The sequence below is a fragment of the Hyla sarda genome, chromosome 1 (assembly GCF_029499605.1).
Source record: "Hyla sarda isolate aHylSar1 chromosome 1, aHylSar1.hap1, whole genome shotgun sequence".
Lineage (NCBI taxonomy): Eukaryota > Metazoa > Chordata > Amphibia > Anura > Hylidae > Hyla > Hyla sarda.
Genome location: NC_079189.1, coordinates 336,513,728 through 336,532,197, shown reverse-complemented (window position 1 = coordinate 336,532,197; position 18,470 = coordinate 336,513,728). Strand labels below are relative to the sequence as shown.

The window sequence follows — 18,470 nt, the reverse complement described above, 5'->3', positions numbered from 1 at the left end:
ACATTCCTGATATTACTTTTAAACCATTGCCCCTCTAATTTAAAACTATGTCCTCTTGAGGTAGCTTTTCTTCTTTTAAATATGCTCTCCTCCTTTACCAAGTCGATTCCCTTTAGGTATTTAAAAGTCTCTATCATGTCCCCTCTTTCTCTTCTTTCTTCCAAGCTGTACATGTTAAAGGGGTACTCCGCCCCTAGACATCTTATCCCCTATCCAAAGGATAGGGGATAAGATGTCAGATTGCCGGGGTCCCGCAGCTGGGGAACCCCGCAATATAGCAAGCAGCACCCACCTGTAACTGCTTCCGGAAGTGCTGGAGGATCTCAGGCTAATTCCTCCCGACCACAGGGACGGAAGATCGTGGCGTCACAACTCCGCGCCCGTGTGACGTCACGCCCCGCCCCCTCAATGCAAGTCTATGGGAGGGGGCAAAAACGGAAAAACCCGTGGTCCTTAAGGGGTTAAGGATTTGTTTGCACCTGGTAAAGACTTTTTGTGGCATTTTCCCTCATACATGTTTAAAATGTTTACAGACGATGCCTTACAAAACACTGTTTAGGGGTGGTGGACTAAGTTCCAATTGGAACAGGACACTAACCCCTCTGTGATGGCTAACTGTGGTGGCGTGTGTAGTGAAACAGGGTGTAATTACCAGAATAGAGTTCCTGACACTAGGGTAGTGTTAACCATAACACTTCAAGGATAGCAGCTTCCTGGACCAAGCACTGAGGCAATAAAGATCACAGATGTGGTTATGGAAACTACTTCAACATTACTTAGGAACCTACAGAATAAACAGGAATAGTTCAATAATTAATACAATGTTAGCTGAAGGATGCTTTAGGAATCACAGTTCGGACTTTATCACAGGTAGTCATTGGTGACTAGCTTCTTGCTCAGCTGAAATATACTTTAGACTGCGCTTTGTAGCTTGAATAAGAATGAAGAGTTAACAAACACTGGCTGTGCTTTTCACTTAGGAATCCGGTGTTAGGGATTACCGCCAGGGTGGACTTAGACTTGTGGACTGGAGTTGCCCGAGACTTTCTCTCCCATTTCCTCTTCTTTTGTAAGTGGGGTCTGTGGGCTCACTTGTCTCTTCTTTCCACTGCGGACTTGGGTCTGATCTTGAACAGACAGACTTGCTGAATGACCTGATCGGCAGGATCCTGTGAAGGGTGTTGTCACTCAGAAATAGATTGAAGCAGCAACTGGGTACTTTAGGCCTGTGATGTGATGAGGTACAGGTCCACAGCAGAGGCCTGAAGGTGACCTCCACTCACTTTCCTCTCACTTCCTGAACTAGCTCTTCCCCATCTAGCCAGACTTGGGAGAGCAGGGCAGAAGCTCTGATTGGCTGATGCAGTCATGTGATCCTCTAAGCATCCTCCTGCACAGGAAAATTAACTCTGAAAGACACAAAGAGCATAAAGGTGCATTAGACAATACTTATCACAGTACAAATTCAGCACAGAGATACCACACCTCCTTATATTGGGAAACTGCAAAGGCAGTCCTTCGAGGGTGTGATGTCCCACAACAGGGTTTTGGAGGTTAAGTGATAGATGACTTCAGTCACTTGAATGTCTATAAATCTTTTGCTTCCTGTGTGTATTTTTAGACATTACATGGAAGTATAACATGAGCACCCACACAAACACAAGTTGCTGCAAAAACACACAATTAGGGAACACTGCCAACTTGTATCTATTTTACAATACTCTGGCCTCCAGAAAGGACCATTATAGGAAGCCTTAGAAGGTTCTAGAAAAGCCCTAGGTTTTTCTACAGACAGTACGGAGTACGAGTACAGAGAGTGTCTTAGTGCAACTTGAAATAATAATAATCATAATAATATTTAGTTACCTATCCAAACCTCACCGACAGGCTAAAGAAAGTGGTAGCATTAGGGATAGAGTTTCTGTGGCCTGCATTTTACAAAGACTGGCCTATGGTCTTGAATTAGTCATCTTTCTGTGGAAGGGATACCTCGCCTGGATGCACCTAGGAGGATGATCAATCAAGCTTAGGGTTATTTAGTCTGGAGATAAGATGTTTAGGGGGAAATTTAATCGCAATGTACAAATATATGAATGAACTTACAGAGATCTTTCTAGTGATCTTTTTATACCTAGGATGGTAACTATGACAAAGGGGCATCCTCTACGTCTAGAGGAAAGAAGGTTTCACCATCATCACAGACGAGGATTTTTTACTGTACGAGCAGTGATACTATGGAACTAGATTTATGTGGATAGAACGTTGATCCAGATACTTGTTCTGATTGTCATATTGGAGTCGGCCTCATAGGGAAGGACTATAGAGAGGAAAAAATGGAAGACCAGAGGGCAGCTCCTCGTGTATTACCCTTAGTGTTACTGACCCTATTTTAAGGGTCACAAATGGAGGACAGTCAAGATGGCTAATCACCTTGACCAAAGAAAGATTGCTCTTATCGCCCCAGCTAGTGGGGAAGCAGGTTAAATAAGCCCGTGGGGTTGCATGAGATGGGGGCTACCCATCCTGTTCGAATGCAATGAGAATGAAATAAAAAGCCTCTTTATCAGGCGCTGCTTTACTCTAATACAAAAGTTGAATCAGTAGATGGTATTCCAATGCCTATGGCATATGTTTATTGAAGAGTATAAAAAAACAACAAAACAATGACGCGTTTCAGGGGTTTAGCCCTCCATCTTCAGATTGTCATAAGGACTGCATGTCCAATCTAGCAGTCCTTATGACAATCTGATGAAGGGGGGCTGAGGAGACCATATAGTGAATCAGTATAAAAGAACAAACCTTACATTCGGCACTGGGGTATAAGTGTGGAAAAAACGAAGGCTCAAACTTCGTTGCGATAGGCAACACCAAATAAAAAATCACACTTGGCAACAATGTGTTTTCCTTTCAATGCTTTTTAGTTTTCCATTGTAGTAGTACAAACACGGAGAATTCTCCACTTTTCAAATACAAGAAAGTACAAAAAATACTTTCAGTTCCGTAATGCCCGCTGAAGGGTGAAGTTATGTCGGAAGCTATATGAGGACTGTCGGACGTTTAAGAGACCACTGTGGGTGAAATATTTTTTGTACTTTCTTGTATTTGAAAAGTGGAGAATTACTACTACAATGGAAAACTAAAAAGCATTGAAAGGAAAACACATTGTTGCCAAGTGTGATTTTTTATTTGGTGAGACCATATAGTGGCAGAATGACTCAACCTGAAGGTGGCAGCAGCATGAGGAGACCATATGGTGGCAGAATGACACAGCCTGGAGGTGGCAGCAGCATGAGAAGACTATATAGTAGCAGAATGACATAGCCTGGAGCTGGCGGCAGCATGAGAAGACCATATGGTGGAAAAATGACACAGCCTGGAGGTGGCATCAGCATGAGGATACCATATTGTTTTAGAATGGCACACCTGGAGGTGGCATCAGCATGAGGGGACCATATTGTGGCAGAATGAAACAGCCTGGAGGTGGCAGCAGCATGAGGAGACCATATGGCAGCACAATGACACAGCCAGGAGATGGCAGCAGCACCAGGAGTCATAAAAGTGACCCGATGACAGAGTGGAGCAGTGGGTGGCAATACCAGTAACCACTGACAAAGGTGGGTAAAAGAAGGAGCACTTGGCATCAGATATGTGGCATGAGGCGGGTGGCAGGATCAGAATAGTAGCTGAGGCAGGTATGCAGAAGAAACTGGTCTCTCCTGTCAAAGTGTTGGTGTGCACAAGTAAGTATTGAGGATATGCATTAGCTATAACTTTTAATAATATTCTTAGGATAAACTATATCCTCTTAAGGACGTAGGGCGTACCTGTACGCCCTACGCCCGGTCCCGGTGTTTAAAATGGGGTCACGTCGGGACCCCGCATCACACCGGGTCAGTCCCGGCTGCTATTAATAGCCGGGACCCTGGGCTAACAGCTCGCGGCACAACGTGTTGTGCCGCGTGCTATTAACCCTTCAGACGCGGCAATCAAAGTTGACCGCCGCGTCTGAAAGTGAAAGTAAACGCTTCCCGGCAGCTCAGTCGGGCTGATCGGGACATCGCTATAAAATCGTGATGTCCCGATCAGCTAGGACGCGAGCGGAGGTCCCCTTACCTGTCTCCGCGGCGTTCGATCTGGGTTTGATTGCTGCAAGCCTGAGCTACAGGCTTGAGCAATCGAGCCCCTATCTCACTGATCCATGCAAAGCTATGGCTTTGCAGGGATCAGCATAAGAGATCAGTGTGTGCAGTGCTATAGCTCCCTATGGGAGCTATAACACTGCAAAAAAAAGGGGAAAAAAAAGGGGAAATAGGTCATTTAACCCCTTCCCTAAGAAAAGTTTGAATTTCCCATAAAAAAAAAACCTGTGTAAATAAAAATAAACATATGTGGTATCGCCACGTGCGGAAATGTCTGAAATATAAAAATATATAGTTAATTAAACCGCATGGTGAATGGCGTACGCGCTAAAAAATTCCAAAGTCCAAAATAGGGTATTTTTGGTCACTTTTTATATCATGAAAAAATTTATAAAAAGCGATCAAAAAGTCTGATCAATACAAAAATGGTACCGACGAAAACCCGGCGCAAAAAATGAGTCCTCATACCAGCTCGTACACAGAAAAATAAAAAAGCTATAGGGGTTAGAAGATGAGAATTTTTAACATATAAATTTTCCTTCATGTAGTTATGATTTTTTCTGAACTACGACAATATCCAATCTATATAAGTAGGGTATCATTTTAACCGTATGGACCTACAGAATAAAGATGAGGTGTTATTTTTACCGAAAAATGCACTGCGTAGAAACAGAAGCCCCCAAAAGTTACAAAATAAATTTTTGGGGTAAAATGACTAATGTCACTTCAAGTAGAATTGCTGGTGCAAAAAATAAGCCATCATATGGAATTTTATGTGCAAAATTGAAAGAGTTATGATTTTTCGAAGGTGATGAGGAAAAATGAAAATGCAAAAACAGAAAAACCCTGCATCCTTAAGGGGATATGGACCACATTTTTTGTTTTTAAATCAAACAAAAGGAAAGGTGTGCAAACAATACCATGTGCCACCTACACCACCAAGTATTGATGTGATGCAAAAACCTCTAAAAGGTGGAAGGGAACAAGGTATGGTCCATTGTAACAGATGGGGGTAAAAACTGACCCTGTAAGGCCCTACTCTTGCCCTATTAATTCCCTTCTTGGGAAGTTTTACTCGCCCTAAAAAGGGTGGCCCCACACACGGTTGCTTCTCTATGCGGGTGAAGAAAGCTACTCATCAGCAACTGTAGACTCAGGTTGCTGCTGATCGAGCTGGTACTGCTCCAGCCACCCCACCCCTCCTCAGCTGCCATTGCAGTGGAACGTGAGTGCAGAGGGATCCCGAGTCAGACCGGCGAGAGGATGGACGATGGCGCAGATAGGCATCGGTTAACTGATTACGTAGGATGTCTCTGTAGTAAGTCAGTTTGTCCTCCCTCTCAAAAAAAGCCCCCATTTTGTGCCAGTAGCAAGGGTCCAACAAGGTGGAGAGCCAGAAGTCATCCTGCTGTCGAATGGTGACAATTCGGTGGTCACTACGCAAGCAAGTGAGCATGCATCATGACATTTGTGCAAGTGACTCGGAAGGACTCCCTGCCTCCATCTCCACTGCATACTGCCACGGTGTGTCTGGGTCCTCTGTCTCATTTTCCTCATCACCCTATAGCTCCTCTGGCTGCTCCTGCTCCTCCTCTCCTGTCAGATAACTATAAAACCACCCATTTCGCTACATATTGCCTGTGCTCCACTGTCCCCCTCCTCCTCTTCCAGTTCAGCCCCCACAGGGCTCATGTGGCCATGAGATGTAGGTGCCACGTCTCCAGTGCCCTGACCAGCCATCATTTCCAACACGTGTTGTAAGAAATGAAGCAGTGGAATCACGTCGTTCATCCCGTAATCCTGGCGACTGACTAACAATGTGGCTTCCTCAAAGGGCCTGAGCAAATTGCAGGTGTCACATATGAGCTGCCACTGGTTGACATCGAAGTTACACAGGAGAGTACCCCTATCCGCTTGGATCATCAAGAAATCGTTGATGGCCTTTCTCTGTTCGTATAGTCGATCCAACATATGGAGGGTGGAATTCCAACGGGTGGAAACGTTGCATATCAGACTATGTTGGGGGATGTCGTTCTGTCGTTCCCATTTCCAGTTGTCGTGCAGAAAGCCATGATGCAATTTCTTCACAAATCACTTTCAGCAGTTCCTCCCCTGTGTGATTCCGTTCGACAAGGCAAACCAGGTGAAGAACAGCGTGAAACTGCCCTGCCCTGCACACATGGTATGCTGGAGGGGCACTGAGACTTGTTCATGCAGTGGAGGCTGAGGACATGGCGGAGGATGAGGAGGCAGAGTCAGACATTGTCACAGGACCAATGGCGTGAGAGCATGGAGGCGGAAACATCGTGATCTGGCCAAGTTGTTGGTGTGGCTATGCAAGAACCACATTCAACCAGTGAGCTGTAAAGGACATGTATTGTCCTTTGGATAGGAGATAAGATGTCTAGGGGCGGAGTACCCCTTTAATGCTCACACTAACTTTCCCCTATTAGCTTTAGAGTAATAAGCCCCAGTACACTTGCAACAAAAAGTGTACTCTCTCTCTTTCTCTACTTTCCCTGTCTATCTGCCTGCCTGCAATGATATGGGCTTCAGGTGAATTGATTCGCCGTTGTAAAGATCTTTTTTCTCTGTAACACACACAGACAGACACTGTCTGCTCTCTCAGGAAATAATCCCAGAAATGGCTGCCTGCAGCGATGGCTGCCGAATATATAGGGCTGTGACATCACAGGGCTGGCTGGCTGCTGATAGGCTGCATGCCGCATTTGATTCAGGGTGATCCCACCTACCCGCCTTTCCAGAGTTCCTTGCCCCATGTCCTCACACGTGTAGCTGCCATTTTAGATCCCCTGGAGCCTGGACCGCACTAAATGGAGTTTAATGAAGCGATTTGTTTTATTGATATTCGGATTTGTTGCGAATCAAATTTTTCATGTAATTCGCAACGAATTCGGATTCGTCTGATTCGATTTGCTCATCTCTAATTATTATTACTATTAGTATTATTATTATTGTTATTATTATACTCTTTAATAAACACATGCCATAGGCATTGGAATACCGTCTACGGATTGAACTTTCTTTTTGCAGCTAAGCAGCACCTGATATAAAGGCTTTTTACTTCATTCTCATGAGGGAGAACACTAAAGCACTAAAAGTCAAGATGACACTGAAGCAGCATGTTTCTTCTGCAAGCATATGGGTAACTGTTTGTACTTTATGCAAGTTGCTCCTAAAGTAAAGAATCAGAAGCACCTTCCCCTTATCTCCCTATGTCCTGTATCCTACACCAAGGGTACCCCAACTTCCACCTGTCAGAACACAGTACAATGGCATGCCCCAAGTGATCATCCACTTATACATATCATCATCAAGGACAGAATGAAAGAGCGTGATAGTTGGGGAAGTCTCACAAGATACTGTTTAACCATTCAAAGCCTCTTGTGACATCTCAAACGTAGAACTACAAGTCCAAGCAGAGTCATTGTGTTACCATATTCTCCCCAGCTTACCTCAACCCAAGTTGATTTTCTATATGTCTGCATTAAAGAAGTGTACTGTTGCTGAGTATCTAAAAACCAGCAAGGCATTGCAAGAGGCCTACACGGCTTATCTTCAAACTGTAGAGCACTGTCAGGTGTCAGGGTGTTTTTTTAACTCCATTTCGTTACATTCTTTATCAGAGGATCAAGAGGTCACAAATTTATACGCAACAATTCTGGGAAATTCTTTAGGACCTGTAATGTCCGTTCATTTGTTTTTGTATTTTTCTGTTTAGATGTGTATTCACACACTAGTTTGTTCAGAGCAGTTTGCTATTCAACCTGGATATGGAATACTTAATGCTCTGAACAAATTAGAACTCGGGTGGATCCTGTGCTCTGTATGTTATATTCCTGTTTGGTATTCTGGAGTCTATTCAGACTCATCCGGCTCTAGTCTAGTGTTTCATGTATTATATTTCCATGGTGCAGTGTGTCCGCTGGCCAGTAGCCTATTTGGCTTTATTATTAATGGCTACTCCTTTTGTGGATTGGGGTGTCCAGTTTGTGTGTTCTGTGTCCCAGTGTGAACAGTGTCTAATGTTTCCTTATCAATTTGCCTGTTTATATTCTGCCTGTTAGTATTTGTATCCTGTTTGGTATATCTGGTTGTCTAGTAGTTTTCCGTTTCTGGCCTGTGATCGACTATGTATATTATGTGTTTTTACGCCACTGCACTTTAGCACAGGAAGGGACGGGCGCCCAGTTGTCAATCCATTGTTTAGGATGGATGGGCAAGTAGGCAGGGAGAGTCTTTTTAGGGTCAGTTAGGGCTCACTCTCCCTGTCCCCTAGTCAGTCATGACAGAATAACCAGCCAACCCACTTGCTCTGGTGCCACTTTCCATGTTCCTGATTCCATTTTCAAGTGGACCAGATGCAAGGGCCTCTTCGGCCTGTCTGCTGCAGTATGGCATTCCTCCGTTCCTGAGCCAAGCTTCTGCGTCCAGGTGGCAATCGTGGAGCCACCTGGGCGCCCAGGTATTTTTTGTAAAAAAAAATTCTGGTAGGTTTTTATGCTTGCTTTGTGTATTTTATAGGGTCTGGTGGCCCCTCTTTAAAGGGGGGCGGGGGTACTGTATGTCTGTTCATTTTGTTTTTGTATTTTTCTGTTTAGGTGCGTATTCACACACTAGTTTGTTCAGAGCAATTTGCTATTCCACCTGAATAGGGAGTAGTTCATACTCTGAACGAATGAGGACTCGGGTGGGGTTCTCCTGCATTCTAGTGCTGGTTATTCAGTGCAATACTATGATGTCTGTTAGTTGAATGCCACTATGTCTCTTTGTGCAATATTCTGACTATGTCTGCTTGAGCATTTACCTTGTATTTATCTTGTCATTTTATCTAGGTTTTTAGCCATGGTTATATAGCATGCTCCTTGTATTTTAGTCTGTTACATTAATCGGTTTTAGGATTGTTTGTTTATTCTGCTCTGTCTGTGTTCACACTGTGTCGAGTCTTGCTTGTACTCCCTTATTTACCTGGATATGAAACTGGTAGCCAAAACCATGGCTACAAGGTTGGGGACCTGTTGTCTAGGCTAGTGGGTCTCTCTTAAAGGAAAACTGTCAGATATTTTCTCCCGCACTATCCACAGGTACTGAATGGATAGTGCGGGAGACATTGATTCCTATGAGGCCTACCTTGCCTGGATCTGCCCAGCCATTTGCCCGCAACTGTAGTTTAACTATATGACGTCAGCACCGCTTATGAATATTCATCCCCCCTCCCTCCGGTTCTCCCTTTCTTCGCCACTCCTAACTGAAGGGAGGGGGTATGAATATTCATAAGCGGCGCTGATGTCAGTGCCAGTTAAGCTGCAGAAGCCACGCCCTTGCCAGTTACCGACAGATTTCCACATATAATAAAACTAAAATTTCGGTCGAACGGCTGGGCGGATCCGGGCAAGCTAGGGCTCATTGGAATCACCGTCTCCCGCACTATCCATCAGTTCCCGTGGATAGTGTGGGAGAAAATATATGACAGTTTTCCTTTAAGTGATATTTGTTAAGTGGCGCACTTACATAAAGTCTTGACTGTCCTGCACTGAGTCTGGCATCATTTTCAGTCAGATAAATTAGAGCCCTAAAAATGTTTGATGGCAGCCCTGTCCACAAGGCTATGTTAAAAAAAACATAAGGGGCCTGCAACCACCCTCCTCCCACATATCATGGGTGCAGATGGGACTGGGGCATCTACTGGGGGCACAGAGAGAAATCTGTCTGTCACCTCTCTGAGTAGGATGACCTTCTCTGCACCAAACAACAGCAAGTAAATAAGTACCTTCTGGTCACATGATTTACAGGTCTTGTAAGAGGTGTGAGTGTGGTGTGTCTGAGTGTGCATCTCTATTTTGTTGTTACATTATGTCTTATCATACAATCCCCTCCAGAGCTGCGCTCACTATTCTGCTGTTACATCATCCCTTATCTTCTAGTCCCTCCAAAGCTACCCTCAGTATTCTGCTGTTAAATCACATCTTATACTCCAATCCCCTCCAGAGCTGCCCTCAATATTCTGCTGTTAAATCACATTTTATACTTTAATCCCCTCCAGAGCTGCACTCAATATTCTGCTGGTGGGGTCACTGTGTACATTACATTACTTATCCTGTACTGATATTTTCCATGCCTACTACTAATCTATAATAGTAGGTCTCTCAGGGGGGGCCCCCACTGTATAGCCACTGTTTCTATGGTGCAACTGGTGATGTTCGCTGACAAAGCCCTAGAATTTTTATCTGATTCTCAGTCGTATCTTTAAAATGTGATACAGGAACTAGGTAGGTATGGTTTCTTTTTTTAGGGTACAAAATTTACCAGCAGGAAATTTAAACACTTGAAACTGGGAAAGAAACAGCCACGCATGGTGAAATGTCATATCACTTACCTGTGCATCCAGATTGGTGGTACCCCCCAACTCTCTTTACTACTGAAATTATCCCCACTATTTTATAAGATCACAGCTTATCTCCAGAGATGGCATTATCTGCCCCTCTTTTTCCTAGGGAGGTGTCATTTTATTAAGATGCTCAGCTTTTCTTATCTCCTGTATCTAGTGCAAGCATGCATTTTATTTACATTTATATGACAGGCAAAGCGCCACTGCATCTCTCTCTAGATGGAACACATGCTTTTGCTAACATCAGGGCTATAACCTCTCCTGTTTGTTCTGACATGTCATAGACTGGATTCCTGAAACTTCCTATTGTTCTAAAGTAAACCTGAATAGATATCTGAGGGCTCCATGGAGATAGGTGTATCAAATTTGTGATACAGTGGTAGCCTGGAAGGACATGAGGAAAGCATTGAAACTGCCTATTTTTGTTGTCTAGGAGACGACCCCCCCCCCCCCTTTGGGACCACAGTGATTTTCCTCAAGGTCGAGAGAACAAGTTTTCCTTGAGTGGAAAGACAAGGGCATGCATGTCGCAGGCCAACTGATTCATTTTGATAACAAACTGTAGTTGACGCCATTGGATGTTTTGTTTAACTTCTCCCTGATTTCCTTAATTTTTTCTCCAGGCCTTGCAGGTGCTTAATTTTTGCAGATTGCGTGACCCGTCCAGCAAGCCATCTCCTAATGCCGTGATCTTCAGGTTCCTTAGAGATGTGTCTCCAGAAGGGCCTTCCACATTTAGCCATTCTTAGTTGCTGTATGCTGTTTTATGTAGGGCGAAGAGGGTGCTCATGAGGCATTCGGTAAATCCCTGCATGCTGACCATTTTAGATATCATAACTGATCTCAACTTTTTTATGAGGGTGGACAGACAGGATGCAATTCGAGCACAGTGCAGACAGATTTTTGACTAAGTGGAAACAAAGGGACTCACTACACATTACAGCAAATTGATATCAACACACACCTGGCATCTCACTTTAGATTTGAAGGGTACTCTGAGGCTCTTAAAACTTACTGGATGATCAGTTGGGCCATGCTCGCAGGCGCCTATTTTACAATTTAAGCTGCTGGGATGGTCTCATGCGATGCCCCTCTAGATAACCTTAAAGGGGTACTCCGCCCTTGACATCTTATCCCCTTTCCAAAGCATAGGGGATAAGATGTCTGATCTTGGGGGTCCCGCCCCTGGAACCCCCTGTGATCTCTGCTGCGGCACCCCAGTCATCCAGTGCACGGAGCGAACTTTGTTTCGAGCCTGATGACTAATGATGCAGCGGTGGAGGCTTGAGACGTCTTGGCCACACACCCCTCGTGTCGTCACGCCCTCTCCTATAGACTTGCATTGAGGGGGCATGGTGTGATGTCACGAGGGGGCATGACAGTGATGTCACAAGCCTCCGGTGCCACAGCCGGCATTCTAAACGAATGCCAGGTGCTGCAGGGAGATCGCAGGGGTTCCCAGCGGCAGGATCCCTGTGATCACCCATTTTATCCCCCTATGCTTTTGATAGGGGATAAGATGTCTAGGGGCGGAGTAACCTTTAAGCATCTGATTTCCTATTAGTACTTTTCTTAAGACTAGTTTCGTACCCTACCTTCCACCCAGCCTTCTCTTTGCATCCTTCCTTTTATCCCCCTCTTTCTTTCAGCACTATCTATGATAAAGGTCATTGACGACCGAAATATGTCAGATCTAACAGTGTTGTCTTGACTGTGATTTTGTATGGTCGGAAAAAAAGATTACGTTTTAAGGAACTCCGTTTCTAAATAAATAAAAATAGTTTTTAAACAATGTTGACGGAAGAATACAAATATTATGGCTCTTAATATGCAGGGATAAAAAAAATAAAAAAAATTGGCTGCAACCACAAGGGGCTTTCATATGTTTGATATTGGATACTGTTGTGTGTTGGAATCATTGCTTAGCATTAGAGGCTGCAGACAGCTGATGACATAATTGGATCTCCATGCTTCTCGTAAAATCTAGCATTGTCTCCTTCACTAGGAAGGAAGGCCTAATGCTACATACAGTATTTATCATACAGTTTATGTCAAAGAAGGGTTATGGACACTGATTGTCCATTCCTTGGAGAAATTTGATCAGAAGGAGACAACTTCTTGTAAATAAAAATATGTTTTCATAAACTATAGTTGTCACTCTTTGATAAAAAAAAAGATTTAGACAGAATAAAACTGATAGGCAGAATAAAATGCATGACAGTGGTTGTGATAAATGAATTAGACACACCTGACTAAACATGTCAGACACTTCCTTTCTTTGTCTAGGTCATATTTGCTGCTAGGCTCTGGATGTACAGTGCCTATTGCACACATTGCACGGGCAGCACCAGGGTACATGCAGACACACCTATGACGAGAAAAAGTGTCAGAGCTATGTGACCAATTCATCTTTGATCTTTTGCTTGTGGGGTATATAGCATTTTAGGGAATCAGTGTACACTTTAAATCTCTTGACTTGTTGCTCCAATAAACAAACAGGAAGAAAGGAGCAGTCAAAGAAGAGAGTGGGAAGGTTTACAGTATGTGTTAAACATATAGAAGTATGTCCCCTTTAGGCTCCTCTGTCCCTCTCAAGACCCCTTTGCCCCCTCCAGAACTCTGTCTGTCTGCTCCAGATACCTCTGTTCCCCCAGACTCTTTTGTCCCCTCAAGAACCCTCAGTCACCCTCCAGGCAGACTGACCCCCCCCCCCCCCACCCCCAGACCCCTCTGTCTCTCTGACTTTTCCAGGTCCTTTGTCTTACTTTTCTGTACCCCCCTCCACAATGTCAGAGGATTCACAACACCAGTAATTGGGGTTAATTTTGCATGGAATTTCATGGGGAAATTAAGCCAAAGTTCCATTGATATATGGGCTTTTCCAGGCAGAAATTACAGAATCCCCTTAAATCCAATCAGAATATCCATAGTGTACATTGGCCCTAAAAGTAGGACTGGTGTAGTATTTTGTGAAATTTCAAATGTATTTATTGTTAATGAATAAAATTAATTATATGCAGGCCAGTACACCACCACCCCACCCCCTCCACACACACACACACACAAACTGACCATATACAGGTAGGTACCAGCTATACAGAGACTCTGTATACCATATGGGTAATTACTAGGGATGCACCGATATATCGGCGGCTGATACATATCGGCCGAAAATAGCTATTTCGGCAAAATGCCGAAACAACAAAAAATGTGCCGATAATGACCACCTCCCCTGCCCGCCCACAGCACAAGTTACAAACACTGCCAGTGGCAGAGGCACTCGTGGGCGGTGCAGGGGGGGCCGGCCGCACCGGGTGCAACATCTGGGGGGGGTTGTGCTCTCCGGGATAGGATTAGGAATACTTCTTTTTATGTGCCCGGGCCGGCTCCCGTGTGTGGCTGCAGGCGGGGGCCGGCCAGAGCATATAAAAGCTAATACTGTATACTAAAAACCAGGGGGCCTCCAGCTGTTGTGAAACTACAACTCCCAGCATGCCCGGACCGGCAAAGTCTGTCTGGGCATGCTGGGAGTTGTAGTTTCACAACAGCTGGAGGCCCCCTGGTTTTTAGTACACAGTATTAGTTTTTATATGCTCTGGTCGGCCCCCGCCTGCAGCCACACACGGGAGCCGGCCCGGGCACATAAAAAGAAGTATTCCTAATCCTATCCCGGACATCCCTGTGTCCCGAAAAATCTTTTCGGGACATAAGGATGTCCGGCGGTCACTCACCATTCCCCGGCATCCTCCCGCGATCCTCCTTCGGTCCTTCGCTTCTCCGCCTCTATGGTCGTACGCACGGGACGTCACTGACGTCCCGTGCGTACAACCATAGAGACGCAGGAGGACCGCAGGATCGTCGCGGGAGAACGCACGCCGGCCGGGGCCTGGTAAGTGACCGCGTCATCTTCTTCAGTGTTCCGGTCACCACTCCCGGCACCTACTGCTATGGTCCATAGGCCATAGCAGTAGATGTGACCCCGGGCCGGAGGAGTGGTGACCGGATCACTGTGGGGGCAGCAGTACAGACACTGTATATGGCTGGAAGCTGTATGTCTGTGGGGTGGGGGGAAGCTGCCTACTATTGTGGGGGAGCTGCCTAATATTGTTGGGGGGCAGCTGCCTACAAATGTGGGGGGGGAGCTGCCTAATATTGTTGGGGGGAGCTGCCTGATATTGTGGGGGGGGGAGCTGCCTGATATTGTGGGGGGGGAGCTGCCTAATATTGTGGGGGGGGGGGAGCTGCCTAATATTGTGGGGGGGGGAGCTGCCTAATATTGTTGGGGGGAGCTGCCTGATATTGTGGGGGGGGGGAGCTGCCTAATATTGTGGGGGGAGCTGCCTAATATTGTTGGGGGGGAGCTGCCTAATATTGTTGGGGGGGAGCTGCCTAATATTGTTGGGGGGGAGCTGCCTAATATTGTGGGGGGGGGGGAGCTGCCTAATATTGTTGGGGGGGAGCTGCCTAATATTGTTGGGGGGGAGCTGCCTAATATTGTTGGGGGGAGCTGCCTAATATTGTTGGGGGAGCTGCCTAATATTGTTGGGGGGAGCTGCCTGATATTGTGGGGGGGAGCTGCCTAATATTGGGGGGGGGGCTGCCTACAAATGTGGGGGGAGCTGCCTAATATTGTGGGGGAACTGCCTACTATTGTGGGGGAACTGCTGACCTAATGTGGGGGGAGCTGCCTACAAATGTGGGGGGAGCTGCCTAATATTGTTGGGGGAGCTGCCTAATATTGTGTGGGAACTGCCTACTATTGTTGGGGGGAGCTGCCTACTATTGTGGGGGAAATGCTGACCTAATGTGGGGGAGCTGCCTACTATTGTGAGGAACCTGCCTACTATTGTGGGGGAACTTCTGACCTAATGTGGGGGGAGCTGCCTAAAAATGTGGGGGGAGCTGCCTAATATTGTTGGGGGGAGCTGCCTAATATTGTGTGGGAACTGCCTACTATTGTGGGGAACCTGCCTACTATTGTTGGGGGGAGCTGCCTACTATTGTGGGGAACCTGCCTACTATTGTGGGGGAAATGCTGACCTAATTTGGGAACCTGCCTATTGTTGTGGGGGAGCTGCCTACTATTGTGGGGGAGCTGCCTACTATTGTGGGGGAGCTGCCTACTATTGTGGGGGAGCTGCCTACTAATGTGGGGGAACTCCCAACCTAATGTGGGGGAGCTGGCAATCTAATGTGGGGGAATCTAATCTAATCTAATGAGCGGAGCGCTGCATTTTAGAAGTCATTTTCGGTATCGGTTTCGGCCGGACATTTTTTTTTATTTCGGTTTTGTTTCGGTTCTGAAATTTCCATTTCGGTGCACCTCTAGTAATTACGGTAACATCCAGTAATCTACAGGTGATATCTTTTCTGATCTGAGTTGTTCACTTTCCTTTCCATCTGGACAAGACCATCATGAAGACTACTCATCTTGGCAGAATCTGTCAGACGTACATTTTAGGCTATTTGATCCAGCATCATTCTTCCCTCTATACAAACTTATAGTAACGTAAAAAGTAAGGTTATACATAAACCAATGATTTATCACCTATCCGATCAAACTGTTGAAACAAAAAAGAAAGGTGCCATAAAACATACATACAAATTTCCCAAACTTCCCATGGACCTTTACACTGCCCCATATACAAGTAAGGCCCCTCATACAGTCCCTATATTAGTAGTAAGGCCCCTCATATAGCTCCAATATAGTAGTATGTGCCCTCTTACAGCCCCCATATAACCTAGAAAAAAATTAAACACAGGAAACAAATATGTGGCAAATATATATATATATATATATATATATATCTTTATTGTACATACATAAATATGGTAAAAACAAGTAAAACATCACACACAAATCCTGGACAAAAAAAACGCGTCGGAGGACTGGTTGATTTTGGAGCTTAACTTTTGACAGTTGCATGTTTTTGGGGGGTTATAGCCAATGATGTAAGTATCTGTTGCAATATCTGTCTTTTTTTTTTATAACGCTTGTATTTCTTACTTTCTGCCCTACCACCATTTGATGCATCTTATGCATACAGAGTTTGATATAAAGATATATGTTTGCACCAGCACCAATTTCTCAGTTTGTTTTGTTTATTTTTAATGTACTGATGTATGAACAATAAAGAGATATTTATTTTCCACATATTTATATCTGGTGGATTTTTGTAGGTTTATAATATTATAGTGTTTCTCCACTGGATCATATATTTTTCTTAAAGTGCAAATCCCAATTTTTTTTTACAATCTTGCAGTTTATAACATGATAGTTATGTGTGTCCTAGCGGGCGTCCCTGAGCCTTTACATTTGGGTCTTGTGCTAGGTAACAGTTACTCAGCAGGCCAGTGCAAGGCTCCAAAAGAGATTGTGCATATAACATTTGTCAAGACCGGGCAAAAAGGCCTCTCAGAACAAGTAATTAGAGAAAGTTTATTATTATTTTTTTTAATGAAACACATTGACACCATTGTGCTATAATGTGAAACAAAAATAAAGAAACAGAAACAGCCGCACCTCCATCATTTATATTTTGATCTACTTGCTTCTCAGCAAAATTTAAAAAACTAATAGGTTGCTAGTATACATTTTGATCAAAAAGTACAAGCCCACTCGCCACATGAAGGCCACCTAGTCAGAGTGGGTTCCTAACCTAATACTGGCATAGCGCCGGACTGCCTTGTGACACCAAGCTCACAGGGGGAATGACCCAGTGGCCAGGCAGCCGCACTGCTGCCTGACCAAGCCCCCGGCTCTGGGCCACACCACCCCACAGACAAAGCATCACAGCAACAATGGCCACCACTGAGCACGACACCAGTGTGAACACCTACCATGTGCTCCCTACCAGAGGGCTGGGAGAATGGTAGGAGGAAACCCATACGCAGTCTTCTGCTAATTAAAAATGCCTGGGCCAAATGGGTGGAGTGGCCCGGAGCCGGGGGCTTGGTTGGGCAGCACTGGGGCTGCCTGGCTTCTGGGTTGTTCCCCCTGTGGGCTTGGTTTTGTGGAGGCAGTGGTAGCCACCCGGCGCTTTGCCAGTGTCAGGTTAGGGACCCACTCTTACGAGGTGGCCTTGACGTGGCGAGTGGGCTTGTACTTTTTGATCAAAATGTATACAAACAACCTGTTAGTTTTTTAAATTATGATAAGAAGCAAGTAGATCAAAATACAAATGGTGGATGTGCGGCTATGTTTCTGTTTCTCTATTTTAGTTTCACTATTGTGCTATAGATGGTACAACTATAAAACAAAATATTGGGATTTGTGCTTTAGGCCTTGATATAGGAGTGACTTGTGTTGGTAGATATAGCCCCCTTATAGTAATAAGGGTCCTCATATGGCACCAATATAGTAGTAAAGACCCTCACACTGCCTCATATGGTAGTAAAGGCCTTTCCTGTCCCCATATAGTAGTAAGGGTCCTCCCTATATAATAGTAAGGGCCCTCATACAGCCCTCTGCCCCCAAATGTGGCAACATGAAAAAAAAAAGGAAAAAAAAAACAAACAAACTATACTCACCTATCCTGAGAGAGGCCTAGTTGTGACGTGGAGCTAAACAGGAAACAACTGCTGAGCTCCGCCCACTCCTGTCACATAATCATCATCAGCACAGGTCTTTCAGCCACAATCTTTTCTCCTGCGGAGCTCTGTCCCCACCCCCACATGTACTTATCAGATGATTGTGACATCATCATTTATCCTACACCTCCAGAATCTACAGAGCAGGACCTAGACAGCATTAACTGCTGTTGTGTATGAAGATCTCTGCTCGTCAGTGTAGGAGGTCAGGCACAGCATGGGAGGGATTTCGCTACTGGCAGCAAAGAGTGTAGTCACAAGGGGGCCCTGGTTAAGGCTATGTTATGCTACTGCCACTAATTACTTACTTTGGTCGAGCAGCCAGCTTTTCC

General features: G+C 45.1%; 1 long non-coding RNA gene across 1 annotated transcript; it reads right to left on the bottom strand.

The window, feature by feature from the left end:
• Nucleotides 1-293: 293 nt before the first annotated feature.
• Nucleotides 294-18,193, bottom strand: LOC130307105 (uncharacterized). Its single transcript, XR_008856324.1, has 3 exons — nucleotides 18,079-18,193; nucleotides 1,867-2,004; nucleotides 294-1,409 (listed from the first exon to the last, which is right to left on the bottom strand). It is a non-coding gene; the product is annotated as an uncharacterized LOC130307105 (long non-coding RNA).
• Nucleotides 18,194-18,470: the final 277 nt, after the last annotated feature.